The sequence below is a fragment of the Gavialis gangeticus genome, unplaced genomic scaffold, assembly GCF_001723915.1.
Source record: "Gavialis gangeticus isolate Ggan-Ray unplaced genomic scaffold, GavGan_comp1, whole genome shotgun sequence".
NCBI lineage: Eukaryota > Metazoa > Chordata > Crocodylia > Gavialidae > Gavialis > Gavialis gangeticus.
Genome location: NW_017729026.1, coordinates 21756477 through 21772219, shown reverse-complemented (window position 1 = coordinate 21772219; position 15743 = coordinate 21756477).

Genomic DNA, 15743 nt, shown 5'->3' with positions numbered 1-15743 from the left:
TCTCCTGCCCAGGCCAGGGGGATCAGACTTAAAGATCTACAAGGCCCCTTCTGGCCCTACTTCTATGATTCTATGATTCCAGTTCAGTAAGATAGCCACTTAACTGGGACTTAGATCAAATTTATGTGCTAATTCACTAGAACGCTTGCACTCCAGGGGCCACAAAATTCATAATATACTTAAACCCATTTGGCATTTATCTTTTGGTTTGCATTGAGGTATAATTCTGAGCATAAACAGAAGGGCTTCTATATGAGCAGCTAGGTTCCTAATTCTCATCTAAGATCCATTGCAACAGAAATCCAAGACAGAGTGGCATTCAAACTCCATTTCAGTCCCATGTAAGCCTGATAGTGGTAGACATTCTCAGAGCTTGCCTACTGTATACTAACAGTTTTGAGTATGGTATAAAATGTGACTCTATGTTCAGTGTCACCCAAAGACATGGTGGGGTTGGTGTTACCCACGCTTATCTAAAGCTTAGAGATTTGAGCAATCACTGAGCAACTGGGAGACCCAAGGTCTAGGCCCCACTTAGTTTGAGAAGGTGTATTACAATTGAGTTAGGACATTGTCCTCTGTAACATTTAGAACTGTAAGTACTTACAACTCAATTAGTTAGTAATAATAATTGAGTGTGGTTATTATGATTAATTGTGGCTATAATTGCTCTAATTAATATTAATGTATTGATATTAATTAATTAATGCAACATTTAGAACTCTAAGAATTGAAGCTCATATCACTATACTAAGTCCAATAGTGAATCTTTTTTCCTTTCATGTTGTACATAGATGTTAAAGGCATCATTCAGTCTGTTTTCCAGGGTGATCAAGTATTCTGTAGGAGACACCAGTTAGTACCTCAAATGATTTTATATGTTAAGATGTTTATTCATGGGCATTCAGGATCTTTTTGTTCTGAGTTGTCAGTAATCTGGCAACTGGTAGTGCCATTTTTGACAGTCCCATTCCTTCTTCCCTGGTGTGCATTTCATTGTTCCTGAATATGTACCAATAGTACGATTCATGGCACCAATAATTCCAACTAGATTGAAGCCGTGCTTCTAAATGGAAAATTCCAAGTCCTTTTGTTAATTATCCAGACTCCTAGTGTCAGTACACAGGCAATTAATGTTTTTCTCCTCTGCATTTACTTTGGTAGCTTGCTCTTACCAATGTTTTCAGCATCAAGATTTTCTGTTTAAATAAGTACATATTGTTTCTCCCTCCTCCTCCTCCTCCTCCTTCTCCTCCTCTTCCGTTAGTTTAACTCTCTCCTGATTAGTTTAGCCAGACCATTTTCTAGAAAATACTGGTTCCTGTAACTGAAATGGTCAACCAAACTGTACATCCCCAATCCCAAATGAAGGTGAATGAGTGCGTGTTACACAAAGCATCTGCCTTACATTACTTACCCAGTCAACTCTCCACTTGTGGAATTTTCACCTCTTGTTTCCTTTGCTTATGAAAAATAAAAACTGTCTAAGTAGATTGCTTGGACATTTTTCTTAATACCCTACTGAGTTCCCCAAAGTAATTTATACTCTGTAAGATATCCCATGACACTGTATCATGTCAATATGAAGGTAGAGTAGAAACACATCTTGTCAATATGCACCACTGAATTCTTGCTGTTGACATCTGAAGCCTATCTTTTATTAGAATCTTATCTCTTGTCTGTGCTCTGCGAACACTGCATATTACCCTCTTACTAGTTAAATACATTCAAATGACTTAAAGCAATTCTAGTGGTAAAATACGAGATATCTTTCATTCTTTCCTCCCACTTTCCCAAAGCAAACAACCTGCAACTGAAGTAATTAATTATCAGTTTCTGTGATTTTTTCCCCTCTACAACAAGACAGACTTTTTCATACTTTCCTTTTTATCCTGATCATCACATACTCAAATATGCTTACTTTTTGGCAAAGAACAGTGGAATGCAAAGGAAGATTGTTATGGCCATTGCATTAGATCACTTCCTCAAAAGGAGGAAGGAAGTGGATCAGATCTGTACTGACAGCTGAAAATTCTGTACCTCGGTGTTTTGGCAAAGGCTAGAAATATTACAGTTGCAATTTTTTTCATCTTTCTAGGTTAAAGAAAAGAGTATTAAATTTATATCTTGAACAGTGTTGAGTGCCAAAGAAGGTGCTTTGATATAAGTATTCCTATTGCATGAATGCAGAAGAAGGACAGAGGGGCGGCGGGAGAAGAAAGTTAGGGTGTCAGAATGTGTGTGTGTGGGTACACATTTTTGAAATGTGAAACAAAGAACAGTGAATTTCCCCTGGTTGTGAACTGATATCTTTTGGACTGAGCACTCTGAGTTTAGGTTTTCATTAATGATCTCACTGTTACATGAATGACTCCATTCATTTCAGTGGGACTGCTTGAGGAGTGAGTTACTACACAGCATGGGCGACTGGTGCCACCTTAGTCCTGGGGAACATGTGCCTCCCCAGCGACCAGGGGTGGTGGTTCCCTATGTAGGGCCTCGCACAGCCCTAGTAGACATCATTTATTTGGACTTTAGGAAGTCCTTTGACTTGGTGTCCTAGGAGACTCTCAAGGTAAAACTAAGGGACTATGGGCTCAACAATTCAACAGTCAGGAGGGTGGGAAACTGGCTGTGGGGTCAGACCCAGAAATTACTAATAGATGGATCTGTGTCAACCTGGCAGAAGGTAGCTAGTGGGTCCCCCCAGGGTTCAGTACTTGGACCAATGCTTTTCAACATCTTCATCAGTAATCTGGATGTGGGGGTGAAAAGCGCACTGGCAAAGTTCGCTGATGACACTAAACTGTGGGGAAGTGCGGCCACGCATCAGGGTAGGCTGACAATCCAGGTCAACCTTAGACAGATTAGTTAGATGGGCGAACAAGAATCAGATGCTGTTCAACACTGAACACTGAAGTGCTCCATCTGGGGAGGAAAAATCCACAACAAACTTACAGGCTTGGTGGAGCTACACTAGCTAGCACCATGTCTGAAAGGAACCTGGGGGGTTATAATTAACCATAAAATGAATATGAGCCATCAGGGTGGTGTTACAGTTAGCAGAGCAAACAATATGCTGGCATGCATCAACCAGTGCATCTCAAGAAAAACTAGGGAAGTTATTCTCCCACTCTACTGAGCATTGGTGAGACTGCAGCTGGAGTATTGCGTTCAATTCTGGGTGTCATACTTCAAGAAGAATGCCGAGAAGCTTCTGAGAGTCCAGAGAAGAGCCACTTATATGGTTAGAGGCCCAAAGAGCAAGTCATACAAGGAAAAGATGACAGATATGGGACTGTTCAGCCCAGAAAAGAGAAGATTTAAGTGGGGTTTGGTGGCAGCTTACAAATATATCAGGGGAGATGGTTTCAGACCGGATATAAGGAAAAACTTCTTCATGGTTCATGTGACCAGACGCTGGAATAGACTCCCAGTGGGGGTGGTGCGGGCACCTACCCTGGAGATCTTCAAAAGAAGACTGGACACACACCTTGCTGGGGTATTTGACCCCAGTAGTTTTTCCTGCCCAGATCAGGGAGGACGAACACGATGATCTCACAAGGTCCCTTCCAGCCCTAAATTTCTGTGAATCTGTGAATTGTTTGTGATCTATCAGTTTTAAACTTCTAAAAGTGATCTCTCTATTATTAAATTTATTTTTGCTATTTCAGTATAGGAAAATTGGGAACGTAGGATAGAACCATGACACTTCCTGCATATAGCTTTATTCACTGTTTCACTATGCTGGCAGCCTTCCCCAGTCACACTGCTCCTGTGTGCACTCTGCTTACACACTCACAACCTGGATATGTGCTAGTGAACATGCTCCAAAGCCTCTCTCTGCAGCTATTCTCAAGACTTTAGTCTTTGGCATGACTAAGACTAGCCTCAGGCAACTACCCTAAGCTGTCTTTAGTGTGGTATTTCAGGGGTTGGAGTATGTATATGGGAACAGGTGGGAGGAAAGTGCAGAGGAACAGCATGGCCAAGACACTACACTTCAGTGTAGATGTGCCCTTCCTGTTTATGACAGGATTCCCTTTTGCAGCCAGACATGAGACAGTATTTGTCTAGAGCTATGGGCAGCTGGACATGGTTATTTCTATTCAAATTCATTTATACTGGAGTCAGTGACAAAACAATATTGTTACACAAATTTGGAAAAATAATTATCACAGACAAATCAATTACCAGTGTATTAGTACATCTAATGATCAGACAATTTAAGCCAGATAAAAATGTGTACCATTGCTAGGGAAAAGCCCACAGGAAGTCCAGTAATATTGCCAGTTAGTAAGTTGACATTTAAAGTTGGTAACATTTAGTTAACTTTGTTCATATCCCCTGTGTGCCACCCACCTCTTCAATTAGCTGCCAGCATGGAGGTTTAGCTCGGGGCAAGTCTTTGTGTTTGATTCGTGGCACTGGCATAGAGATCAGACAGCACACTTTTAAATACTTTTCCTTCCCAATTTCTACATGCCGAGCCAAAAATGTCACCTCTTCATTATTTGGAAGATGTGTGGGTTTGTAGGAGGCATAGTACAGAATTTTGAATCAACCTTCAGCTGCCTTGTTCACTTCAAAGTTAGACTCAGACCATGACTAAAAGTCAATGACACACTAATCGCAAACTCACTTCTTCACCTTCCAAAATCATAGAGGAAAAATTTGGGGGTTTAATAATACCCTCAAGATATGCAATCCTGAAGATATATGGGAATAAAATGTTATCTTTTGTTACAATGTTATCTGCATTTTCAAAGGGGCATACAGTCATTGGCAGTGTTTAACAGGAATAATTTTATGTAACCTAACCATACTAGTTTATAGACAATGCTGCATGGTCCTATGTGCCACTCTGCTGCAGGTAACATTCTTCCTATTAATAGGATTGCTGTATAAAAATAAATAAAAAGGAAAAGCAGAGCATATGTACTCGATACCACTCCACCCCTCATCTCCACCAACAAATGAGCAGGCAGGAGGAAGTGAATGGATAAAATAAATTCAGAACTCTTCAATTAATCTCTTACGTATATAATGAAATAGCCATGAGTAAAGCTGTGATGTAAACACTTGGTTAATATTTGGGTCACATTCTGCTTCCCTAGTTGCATTTCATCATACCTTGTGTTGCAACTTTTCCCATTTAAGTTAATGAGGTACCTTGCAAAATAAAACACTATTTAATGAATAAGGTTATCAGCATTTCACTATTATTGAGTTACTAAGGAAACTTACTAGTCATAGCCTGAAAGGAAAACTGGCAAAGATTGGAAAGTATCTGAAATGGAACAGTTAAGGTTTGGTAGAATCCTTAAAGGAGCTGCAGCTTGCTTTATTCCACCTAGTTCAGCCAGAGATAACTTCTCCATGCAACCAAGCAGGGCAAAGGGGAAGATGTACGGATTCATATTACAGTCTTAAATTAGCAAACCCACAGGAAAAGTCCTAGGTTTAGGTGTAAGTAGCTCATTGACTATTTCTCTGTTCATTATGCAACAGCAAGTCAAAAAATGTGCAATGCGTGATGAAAATATAAGACAAATGCTATAAAAGTAAAGAATACTCCCTAATCTGAAATGATATGTTCAATTCTGGTCACCATGGTCCAGATTTTCAAAGGCATTTAGGAGTGCAACTCCCATTAAAATCAAGCTCTATATACATCTGAGAATATGGGCCTATGTCTTAAAAAGGCATATAGAAAAGATATTCAAAGGTATGTGACAAGATACATATACTTGGATTTTAAAAAGGCCTTTGACCAGGTCTACAATATCCTCTTGGTAAAATTGGGAAATTGTGGCCTCAACAACTTAATGGTCCCATGGCTATGAAACTGGCTTTGCAGTCAGACCCAGAGAGTGTTAATAGACAGAACTGAGACAACATGTTGAAAGGTGACAAGTGGTGTCCCCCAGGGTTCAGTACTCTGACTCTTTTCAACAAATTCATCAGTGATTTAGATACAGGTGTGAAAAGAGTATTGGCAAAGTTCATGGATGACACCAAGCTATGAGGGACTGCAGTCACGCTGGAGGACAGGTTGAGGATACAAGCTGATCTGGACAGGCTAGTAAGTGGGAGGATCAAAATCCCATGATGTTTAACACTGAAAAATGTAAAGTGCTCCATCTGGGGAGTAATAATCTGCAACATACTTACAGGCTCAGTGGTGCTACACTAGCTAGCACCATAACTGAAAGAGATCTAGGGATCATGATTGACCACAGAATGAACATGAGCTACCAGTGCGATGCTATAGCTGGCAGTGAACAATACACTGGCATGCACCAACCGATGCATCTCAAGTAAGACTAAAGATGTCATCCTCCCACCCTACTCAGCATTGGTGAAGCTGCAGCTGGAGTACTTAATCCAGTTCTGGATGCTGCACTTCAAAAAGGATGTGGAGAAGCTTGAAAGACTTCAAAGGAGGGCCACACAAACGGTTAGAGATCTGGAGAACAGGCCATACAAGGAGAGGCTGAAGGACATGGGAATGTTCAGCCTGGAGAAAAGAAGGCTTAGGAGGGACTTGGTGGTAGCCTATAAGTATATAAAGGACTAACATCAGGGACTTGGAAAGCATCTGTTCATTAAGGTACCTCAGGGAAAGACAAGGAATAATGGACATAAACTGCTAGAAGATCATTTCAGAATGGATATAAGGAAAAACTTCTTCATGGTTCAAGTGTCCAGAGTCTGAAACAGACTCCCCCCAGAGGTGGTACAGTCACCATCCCTGGAGATCTTCAAAAGACAACTGGCCGCACACCTTGCTGGGGTCATTTGATCCCAGCAGTCTTTCCTGCTCAGAGCAGGGGAGGCTGGACCTGATTATATCATGAGGTCCCTTCCAGCCTCTACTGCCTATGAATCTACGATTTTTTTTAAAAAAAGGAAAGACCAAAAAGGTTGATTCTTAGAAGTGAACAAAAAGTGAAGATAAGATTTCTATTTAGCCATTTCTGTTAGTACAAGAACTAGGACACAGGCAGTAAAACTTTAGGGCAACATATTTAAATGCATAGAAACTTATGCAGTTTGTGCATAAGTTGTTGTGATGTTCCTTTGTGACCTGAAAAGCTATTCAGATAAACTGTTGTTATAATTCATATGATGCAATACATACATTTATCAAGATATATAATTAACTCCATGTGATAGATTTGCTGGAGCGGTATGGTATTACCAGTGACAGGAGTCTCATAAATTAAGAACAATTAGGGTTAACATTACTGAAAATCTACCTTCTCCACTTACTATGTTGAACTCTTTGCAAAAAGTCTGGCTCTGTCAGGGGAGACTGGGGTAGCTCAGTATGATGGCTAGTACCAGGAAGCCAAGGAGTCTGCAGTCAATAAGAGATGCCAGGGGCAAGTGTGAGAAGCAGATCCAATATGCCGGGCTAAGTTTTCAGTTTCCTGAAGCAAAGTTTCAAAACACATTTCAGTTTCAATCCACATTTCTGAAATGTCACAATACTTGGTTTCTTCTGAAACTGTAGAATGTTTTTCTTGACATTTTCATGACTATGTTTGTTGTGCCTTCACTCAGTGAATATTTTTGTTGCTTTGACTCGTCTTGAATAAGAATTTTCTATAAAATGGAAATTCTTTTTTTCTGAACATCTCTACCCCAAACATTTGCAGATATTTAATAAAATTCTTGGTGCATTACAAGTGCTTTCATGGTAGGCATCTTAGCTGCAATAATGGATAGGCTTTAGCACCTGCTCAATGAATGCTTACATATGCAGCTCAAATATATGATTTAAGGATAAGCTCATGCTGAAGTGCTTTGCTGAATTAGGATATACACCTTAACTGTAATAAAATGAGCCACCTGGAGGTCCACTTATTAGGTTTTCAAAGCAAGGAAAACCATTTAAGAAAGACAAGGAGTTGAAGGAAAATTCTATATAAAGAAACCATTTAATAGAATGTTTTTTTCTTATATAAATAAAACTGCTTTAACATTATGGAATCTGAATAGTAGCATTTGTGTAAGAAGTCTCTTTCCTGAAGTTATAGTTTATAACCTGTTTTCCACAGCTGATAAGAAAAGTATAATATCAAAGTTTCAACTATATCATTTAATAATAATAATGTTATTTAGGATGCTGTCCTGTCCCTACTGAAACTACTAATAAAACTCCTCCTGTCAGGTGAAATAAAACATTATTTCTTTTTATTTTTTTTATTTTCAATTTTAGGTTTGTAATATTTAGCTGAGTTATTGCAAGAAGCAATCTTTTTTCCTAGTACTTCCTCTGCCTTTGAGGTATAATGGATAAGAGACTAGTCTCTCACTGTCTTTTAAAATGTTTTGAAGGAAACTGAATGGCATTTAAAAACTTCAGGTTATTACAAAATGAGACAATTGTTTAATACTGGGATTTTTTTCTTCATTAGTGGAGAGACAGTACATTATTGATAGGCCAATTAATACATTTCACGTTTGAGATACTTTGCAAGTAAACCCTGAGGAAGCCTCTACTTATTTACAGTTGAAGTGATCTGCAAATAAACCCACTAGGAAACTTTAATCTATTAGATGAAAAAGCGTGTTGAAATGGCAGTCCAAGAAAATATAAGTTTAGACTGTAATCACTTAGGTCTATAAAAACAATTATGAAAGTGAGAGCTTAATTCTCAATTTGTTTAAAAGGAACACCTTCAGTGGTGTGGCCTGTGTTTATACCTGCAAACAAAAAACCAGACTGTTAAAAAAGGAAGGGCTGGCAGGGGGGTGGGTGGGGGGAAGGGGAGTCAGGATACATTTGGAAGCCAACGATAAAAACTAGGCTATATGCAGTAGGGTTGTGTGGAGACAAAGTGAGAGGCGTGTGCGCACAACACTGTAAACTGGGCTAAACACTTTTCAGTGCCTTAAGATGTTTGCATGCCTTGGTGGCATATTGCACATTAATTCCAGCTGCTGTAGGAAATTCGGCAGCATAATATGCTTTAAATGACTTGGGGTGCAACAAACTACAACTCCTTCAAGGAGTTTTAGTTTGCTGCCCCTACAGATGTGGAGCAAACCACTGGGTTCCAAGCAGCTCCACGGCTCTGCAGGAAGCCCTGCAGGTAGCCTGGCAGCAGCCCAGGAAAGCAAGAAAAGTGGTGAGCCTGATCTTTCCCCCCTTTCCCCCAGAGCCTGCCTGCCTGCCTGAGCTGTGCGGGGACCCAGTACTTCCCTCCGCAGCTTTGGTGCCCTCCAGGACCACCTGAGCTGGGTGCCTGCGGGTGGGTGCGGCTTGTGGGGGGGGCACTGCTGCCATGGAGAGAAGCACCAGCCCCACCCCACCCTGCAGCCCAGGGACCTCTCTGACTACTGGCAGTTCATCCTCCCTTTCCTGCTGGAGAGGTAGGTAAGTCAGTGGGGTGTGTGTATGACACAGGGGTTTAATCAGCCCTAAAATGAAGTAGCGTTTTTTAAAACCCACCACTTCAATTTAGGGCACCTGTTCCATCCACACATGCCCTATATGTCTAAATATGATAACTTACACATCAGTGTGAGCCAGCCTATGGCATACATGCTGCAAGTGGTATGGGTACCTGGTGTGTTTGACACATGAACCCCAGGTGCTGAGCTAAAGTGGGGGCCAGTGATGAGTGAAGAGGGTGAGGGAATGGGAGAGGCAGTTGAGGAAGGGATGGCAGTCAGAAGTCAGTGCTGGTTTGAGGCTTTGGCCCCATGGTGCCACTGAATTCAATATTGCCGTGTCCCAATAATAACAATATTTGCTGGCACTTGGCAATGGCAGTGGCCATTTATTAGAGTGCCACTGTTTCATATATTGGGCTTAACATGTGGCACACTTGCCCAAAAGGCTGATCACCACTGTTATATTTGGTGAAGTGCTTTTAAATTACATCAAGACATTCTAGGCAACAAAGGTACAGGGGCAGATCCAGGATCAAAGGGGAGTACAGGAACAGCCATCCATTCTTCAGAGGTAGCTGCATCACCGTTCCCAGCCTTCCCCATTCCCCTGCCTATGACCGCTACTCTCCTCACTGATCGGGGGTGGCAAAAGTTTCAAAGATGCTTCTGCCCACCCCAGCCAGGCTTCATGGGTGCTGGGCTTGGTGACAGCATCAGCAGCAGCAATGGGCAGGGGGTGGGTTCCCCCATACTATACAGTCCCCCAGGAACTCGCAAGGAGAGTGGGAATTCACCCCCATCTGCCAATCACTGCTCTCATTGTTGCTGTTCCTAGTTGAGTCTAGCCATCCTGCAGCCCATCTGGAGTATGCAGGAGTAGCTTTGAAGCTCCTTTGACCCTGGAAACAGGGAAAAGCAGCAGCCACATGCAGGGGAATGGAAGGAAGGGAAGGGAGGGGAGAGGACATGTCTTTGAGCTTTTATAAAGTTCCCAGAGGCTCTCCTGGTGCAGTCCAATCAGAAAGGGTTGTGTAGCTGTGACATTTCACCCCTCCCCTTGGGATCTCCCCAGTAAATATAATTGAGGTTGCTCAACTTTTTCTATTCAAGACACAAGCTGTAAGTGTTCAGGATAAAATTTTCCACACTTTGTATCTGCTTCCATCTACATTGCTTTAAAATTTTTCCAAAAGTAGTTCAGCCATTTTCAAGAATAAAATGTTACAGCCTTCTTGCAATCTTTTGATACCTTCATGTTTTGGAGCAAGAAATAGAAATTTAGAAGAGAAATGTTCATTTTGAGCCTGCTATCAGGGATGCACCTGGGAAAGACTGGAACAAAAGTGTTCATGAATGATAATTTATTTCCAGACAAAGTTTGAAGAAGATTGGCATTAGAAGACCATGATAAAATGTATACACAATCAGAAAAAATTGTTAATTGAATAGTAAAGTTGCAAAGTCAAGCACTCAAAAGTCATGACACAATTGTGCAACAGTAATTTGGCTCTCTTCTGCATATGCATTGTCATAGTACATGGTCATGTGTCAAATATATTCTTTTCCTTCCTAGTTTAACTCTGGCTTATTCCAACTTTTCAAAGCATAAAGATCAAGTTTTTTGTCTCAACAATGACGCAACAGCTTAATATTAACATGGGGTGATGTATCTAAGTGTAGGTGTTGTGTTTGTGAGCCTATTATATACAACCCCTCCCCCCAAAAACAAACAAACAAACCCTACATGGAAAGAAAATTATTAATGTTTCAAAGTAAATCAGTCAAGAGTGAGGGAATGTCAGCATTATGGATGTCTGTGCTTTAATTCTGGTATTTAGCTATTGAATGCTTGACTTTGAAACCTTAATCATTTTGTCTTAATGTTGTTTTTGTATAGGTTTTAAAAAGCAAATCAAAAAAGGTGGGAAGAGAGGTGCAACATAACCATCATATTGTAGCATATTTATACTTGGATGGATAATTATCAGGGTTAGGGTTAAAATGCTTCTATTATCACATAGAACTCACACAGTAACTGATATCAGCGGGGTATGAAAGGGAAACAAAACTATGGAGGAGACTCTGACTGATCTGTGATGAAGAGCCAATATTGCTCCGTGGACCTAGCCACGGATGGATCCAGAGGGGGTGTGATGACACAGTTATTCCCTTTTGGAGTATGCTGCAGGAGCAGCAGTTAAGGATTTTTTCAAGCCCCTGAATTGGCCAAGAATCCCACGTCCCCCATCCTCTTCCTTCCCCTCTGTGCTCAGTGGTGGGCGTTCTCATCCCATTCCCTCTCCCTCCCACCACTGCCGCTGCCCCCAGCTCACCTGGGGTCAGGGGAAGACCAGAGATTATCCCTGCAGGGAGGCTGTGCAGGAAGCTGGGCTCAGCCAAGGTCAGCACCAACAGCAGCAGTTTGTGGGTCCCCATCCATCCTTTGCACTGTCTTCCTCCCCCACCCCCCAAACCCCCTGCCATCATCCCAGGAAAAGGTGCAGGGACAGGTGACCCATCCATTGCCCCATTGCCCCTGGACAAGCCTGCCTGCTTCCCTGGTTTCTATAGACCCAGTTGTCATGGGGCAAGAGTGCCCAGAACAGCAATGGTGCGTGAGTCTAGAGGCATCAGTAGAGAGGAGGAGGTGGGAATGGGAAGGGAGGGGAGGGGAGAGGTGCCAATGAGCATGGAGGAGAAATTGGGGATGGGGGGGGTTACCCAATTTGGGGACTTAAAAAAATCTCTGGCTTCTGCTCCCTTGGCATGGTCTACTCATTCCTGTTGGGCAGATGTTGGGAACAAGGATGTTCAGCCAGCCCTGAAGCATTGGTTGCTGCTCCTGAACCCCTCCTCACCCCTTTTAAATCCTGGATCTGTCTATGGACCTAACTGAATCCCTGGTAAGACACTTAGGGAATCTACTGGAAAATGTGAATTAAACTCTGACAAAGAAAATATCAAGCTCTCAAGTATAGCTATTGCATGGTGAGCAGTTTCTGGTGTTATGCATATGACTGATAATCAAGAATGGTACAAGAGGTCTGAAGCATAAAGATATGTGGAGAACAAAGTTGGCACATACTGTAGCAACTAGCACAAGCCAGGACAATGTGCAAAATGTGTGTGTGGGGGGTGGGGAGGGGTGGTGAAGGAAGAAATTCAGTGGACTACATCACTTTTCAAGAGTTCATGAGCACCAGCAAAGCATGCATAATGTGGACGAAGAGGTCAAAGCCAGCACCAGTAGCTCTTAGACGAATTCTTCACTGGAGTAGTGGACAAGACTATAGCATAGGATGAATGGACTATTATACCAAAGGGAAATAGGACACATAGCACTTTTAAGTTTGATGCTGCTGTATGAGTCAATATGTTACCACAATGCTGTTAGTAACTTTAAAAGAAAAGTTATCAGCAACAAAAGTAAATGGGAGAAACGCATTCATGTGTGAAATCACTATTTTTCCTAAATGCCAGACTCAATGGGAGTGAGTGGGTAAGGTTTATTTTTATAATTTTCACTGAAATATGTGTGTGAACTAAGTGAATGGATTAACAACAAATTGCAAAATGTGTAATTTGAAGTAGGAACCATTGTCTGATTAAAGAACATATTCAAAGAATACCTCTAAAAGGTATGTTCACTAAAGGATCAGAGGACCAAAAGAAATTAAAGAAGATCTTGAAGACTTGTTCTGAGAAATGGGAGCAATCTCAAAGCACAAAATAGTGCTGAAAAAGTCCAACATTTTCACAAATCAGGAAATGTTTTCTATTGCCTATTGTTCTGTGTTGGCATCAGCAAGGTTCTGACAGACGTCATTAGGAAAACACATCATTGTACACATATAACACCCCCTTTATGAGACACTGGGCATGTTTAGGTAACCTCCTTCCTGGCTGTGGAATTATTGCCAACAAAATAAGTTACACATTTCACTTAGAGTATATCAAATTTGTTGAAGTGGCCTTAAAATTAGAACATACTGTGAGCAGTTGTGCATTAGGAGCTAATACTGTTTACATGCCCGCACAACTCCAACTTGCCACTAGAGAGCTGGTGAGCAGCAGGGTCATGGTTAGGAGCTGGGATATTGGGGCTATATCCCTGCTCTGTGTTGCAGGAAGGGATTGGGAACAGTACATCATGGGATGCTGGAGGACTGCAAATGTGCTGTTTTTTATTTCTGTGGAGCAGGCTGAAGTTACAAGAGTTAGGTAGCATGACCCAGAGTTAACTTTTGCTTGAAGTGGCATAACTTTGAGATTCTCAGAGAGCATTTGGTATAACTTAGCATGTTTTAATAGAAGGTGCTTTAAGAGGTTCTTCAGTTCAAAAGTGCACCACTGCCATTTTCTCCGCACCGCTGTGCATTTCGCCACTTATACAACTACAAGCGGTGCAGCACCATACATGTCAGCTCTAATGTGGAGCAGACTCTATTAACTGAGTTTGCTCTGAAGTGGCAGATCTCTGGCACGTCCAAGAACTAAAAGGTATGTGCATAAATGCCGTCATGTGTTAAGTGACCTTAATATGGTTTAATTGTAATATGTAACATTACCCTAAGCTTTGCTCCCAGTAGTTCCTGATTAGGTGCATGAGAGCTATTAAGCAGCGTAAGTACCTCACAGCTGTCCTGAGTATGCACTCTAGGGCTGCACTCAGGTACTCTGTCTTGGAAGAGCCTGAGAGCAATGCTTGAAGAGTGGTGCTGAGAGCCACTCCTAAACTGAACTCCTGAACCATAAATTAGTCAGGGTGAGGTTCTCTCATGCTTACTCAAATAAGTAGTATCTTGCTCTTCAAGGGAGTCTGATTCTGAAGTAGAACCATACTGTGCAATAGGGCTGTGCGAAATGGCACCGTTCGGTTTTTACCTCCATTTCAACGGAACAGTGTTTTGTTTCAAATTTCGTTTCAATTTGAAAATGCTGTTCCATTTCGCTTCGTCGAAATAGTTTCACTGTTTCGACCCTGTTTCAATGCTGTTTCAATGTTTTGTTCATAGGTTATAATGGGGAAGCTCAAAACAGCCTATAACTTTGTCATCTCTGGCCTGATTTGGATGAAACTTGCAGGAATGGTAGCCCCTTCTGAGGGCATGAACTTTCAAGGAGATAGGTGCAGGGGTTTGGGGGAAACTGCACCTCAAAGTCTTCAAAGCAAAACTCATGTCACATGTATGTGTTAAGCCACAGCATGGTCAAATCTGCAGGCATGTTAGCCCCTGCTGAGGCAACCCCCACAACCCGAGCCCCAGCTTGTCCCTCACCCCCTGACACCTCCATTTCCATTATCACTGACTGGCTTTCTTGCCTGCATTGTGTGCCAAGCCAGCCTCTGGCTTCTTTACTATTTTTTCCATCCAGAACCAGGAGAAACACCAACTGCAGGTACTTCCTCAGCCTGACAAAGGGTTTTTGAACGCAGAAGCTGGCATTTATGGGGCTACCGCACCACCAACAGTACCACCAAGCCTCCCTACCCTGGCAGGGTGCACTTTTACTGGTCATGTCCAGGACCTGGGGCCTCCTCCTTCGCTACAGCCCCAGCTCATACCTTCAAGTTCATCCTGGCAGGGGAGCGAGCTCAGTAGGGACATTTTCTTCCCCTGCTGGCTGGTGATGCAGTGAGTGCCTTCTCCAGCTGAGAGTGGGGCATTAACTAGTTTTTAAAAAATGAAAAAAGGAAATAGATGTTTTGATTGGAATGAGGAGGGTGGCATTCAGTCCATCTGCACCCGGAGCTTGGGGAACCCCAGCAGCAGGAGGTTCACCTTCAGGAACACCAGCTGCTCCACCAAACCAGCATCCAAACAGCTGTGGTGGGGTGTCACTACATCCTCAGCAATGCTGAACACCCTCTCACTCAGAACACTGCTCGGTGGACAGGACAGGTGCTCATGGGCAACTGTGGCCAAATCCAGCCACATCTGGCTGCGGTTTACCCAGGCTAAGGGGTTGCACAGCAGCAGTTCCACGTCCTCAGCAAGATAGACAGCTACCAAGGCATGAGTGCTATCTGACTGATTGTGGGGTCTGGTGGCTCTGGACTCCACCATAGAAGCCATGCCCTTGGCCAACATTGGCAGTGCCTGTGGTGGAGGACAAGACTGTCTGGTGGATGGTGATCTAGCTTGGGACAGTGGATCCCCATGTTCCACATCCCCCCACCTCCGCTGTTCTGCCTCCCTGACTTTCTGTTCCAGTGCCTCTGTCTACTGATTCAGTGTTTGGCTGCTGCATACAGTGCCCTTCACCTTTGGGTCACATATGTTGGCCAGCATGTAGACTGTACTGGACCACAAGGGATCAAGCCATTTCCTGAT